A 3,062-nucleotide genomic window follows, 5' to 3' on the forward strand; every position below is an offset into this window, starting at 1 on the left:
CCAGGATAAAATTCACACAAGAAAAGGTACAGATAAATTGTAATCTGCACCAGTGAAGAAAGTACCCATATGAGAGGATGAACCCAATCAGTTCTTCAAGCATCGGGGAAGAGAGCAATGCAAACAGCAAGTGGGAATGGTACAGTTAATACACATAAGTAGGAAGGGACCTCAGAGTTTATCTAGTCCAATATCCCTAAATAAAAATCTCTTTAACATTTCTGGCAAGTGTCCAATAGTCTATAAACATGAAGTTCCTTTTATGTGCTAGACCTAAGGCCAGCGGAAGCCCCTGTTCTCCAGGACCTTGTAATCTAATGGTGGAAGACAAATGGACAAAAGAAAAGTGGAAAAACTTCCTGAAGATACCTGGCAAGATGGTGTAGTGAAGTCATTTTTTTTCTTTTCTTTTTTTTTTTGCAAGGCAGTGGGCTTAAGTAACTTCCCAAGGTCATACAACGTATTAAGCATTAGTGTGCCATCTAGCTGCCCCCTGCACAGTGAAGTCCTAAAATAGTGCAGCTAGATTGGGAAATGAGTCGTCATCCTAACCTGCAAGACAGCCCATGACACCTGTGGACAGCCCTATTTGTTATAGTTTTCTTATATTAAACTTTTATGTAGATGGTGTTCATCCTTGGCTTCCATAGGTGTTTTCTCTATCTCTCCTGTATCTGACTTGTTCAGTAGCTGACTCTATGCCTTCTGACCTACCATCTTTTCTCTAGACTTGCTATTTCAAAGCATTACTTCCCAGTGTGAAGTGAATTAATTCATTCTACCTTATGATGAGAAACACCAAAAGCACAGTTCCATCAGGTATAACATAAATTGCCATTATACAAAAGCCCCATAGACTCCAAATGATTCTTCCATGTAAAATTTATCAATAATTTCCAAGACCTGAAAAATCATACTTAAATTAACTGCTGGCAATGTACTTAAAGCACATCGAAAGTATAAAGAGGTCTAAGTAACCCTGTTTGCCTCAGTTTCTTTATCTGTAAAATTAGTTGAAGGAAATGGCAAAGGACTCCAGTAGTTTGCCAAGACTGATGCTTGAAAAAGTCTCAACAGTTAGAACCCTTAGAATGAAAGAGCTGCTATCCCATACTCTTCTCTCCTTCCAACCTCAGATTGACCTAGGAAGGTGATTTTTAATCTTTTTTTTTATCTTGTTGCAGTTGGAGAGATTATCCTGGTCATTATCAGTCATATCTGCCTAAGTTTTAATTGGTGAGAAGTGTTTCTGGACATCAAGTCTAAATTTGCTTCTATAAACCTTAGTGTACTTTTGTATTCCTGCCACCCACTGATGTTTTTTTTTTTACTTCTGTTTCCTGAGTCTAAACAAAATAAGCCACATCTACACGAAAGCCCACCAAATACTTTAAAATTGCTTTAGGCTAAATAATTCTGCATCCACCATACATATGACAGTGTCTCTGGTTGTTTTGAATTTTGGTGACCTCATAACTCCCAAGGGTTTAATTATCCTCTTTATGCTAATAATTCCCTGAACTCCAGTCTGATACTACCAACCACCTACTTGACATTTTGAACTGATGTTTCTAACTCAAAATATTAAGGACACTTCCTATTAAACCCAATCCTTTTTCCAAACTTTCCTATTTCTGTTGAGGATACCACCAATCCTTCTAATGAGCCCAAGTTTAAAGCCTCGGGTTTTTTTTATTCCTTTTAGTTGCTAAGCTTAGTAATTCTGTGTCCTAAACATCTCATCTTTGTCTTCTGCACTGTCCAGGTACAAGTCTTCATTATACCTAGATTGTTGTGATACCCTCCTAGTCGATCTCCCTTCCTCAGATCTCTTCCCAACTCTAGTCACCTGCTAGTGGTATGGATTGGAGCATATCCCCTCCTCATTAAGCTTCCTGTTACTTTTTAGGAAGGTGTTTTGGAAGGACTAGCACTCTGGTTTGAGCTGCTAGCTATCTTTCATCCAGTTCCCACCTATGGCTACAAGGTGAGCACTGGCCACACAAACTTGGCAGATGGTAACTGATAGACCTCAAACCCATTGGTGAGTTGAGGGTATGTCCACCCCAAGTATGTAAAACTTTCCCTAGGGAAATGAGAATGAAAACAATTTTTTTCAACACCTACAAAGGCAACTAAGGCAGGCACTCTGGAGTACTTAGCATTTATTGAAACAATAAAAATGCCAAGAAGCATTTCCAGTCTTCCTGACTTTTGTCACTAAAATCCGAAAGAGTTGTGCAATAAACTTCTCTCTTTGGCTGCTAGAGATATTATATGTTCTGGGTTCATTCTACCTTTCAAGGATTTTGCACATTACTGATGCACTCTGAACGTCAGTTAAACTAACCTTATTCTTTTGTTCCTACCTTATGCTCAATCTTTTTTTCCCCCATGCCTTTTTTTTAAAAAAAGATATTTCATTTTCTTCCAATTACATGTAAAAACATTTTTAAAATAAAGTTTTGAATTCCAAATTCTTTCCCTTCCTCCTCTTCCCTCTCATTGAGAAAGCAAGCAATTTGATATAGATTATACATGTTCAATCATGCAAGACATATTTCTATATTAGTCATACTGTGAAAAAAAAACAACCAAGACAAATAAAGTTTAAAAAGTAAGTTTCAATATGCATTCAGACTCCATAAGTTCTTTCTCTGAAGATGAGTAGTATTTTTCATAAGTCCAGAATTGTCTTGAATCATTGTATTACTGAGAATAGCTAAGTAATCCAGTTAATCATTGTACATTATCGCTGTTACTGTGTTCAATGTTCTGAATATGCTCATTTCATTCTGCATCAGTTTATGTCTTTCCAAGTTTTTCTGAGAGCATCCTGTTTATTATTTATTTTTTAAAATATATTTATTTTATTTTTTCCTGGCTGCATGTAAAAACAAGTTTTAACCTTCATTTTTAAAACTTTGAATTCCAAATTCTCTCTCCTTCCCATCCCCCTCATAAGGAAAGCAAGTTATTTGATAAAGTTAACATCAAAAATGTGTAGTCACTTCATCATTTCTTATATACAAGGGTAGTCCATCACAATCATATACCATAAT

The sequence above is a fragment of the Macrotis lagotis genome, chromosome 7 (assembly GCF_037893015.1).
Source record: "Macrotis lagotis isolate mMagLag1 chromosome 7, bilby.v1.9.chrom.fasta, whole genome shotgun sequence".
Lineage (NCBI taxonomy): Eukaryota > Metazoa > Chordata > Mammalia > Peramelemorphia > Peramelidae > Macrotis > Macrotis lagotis.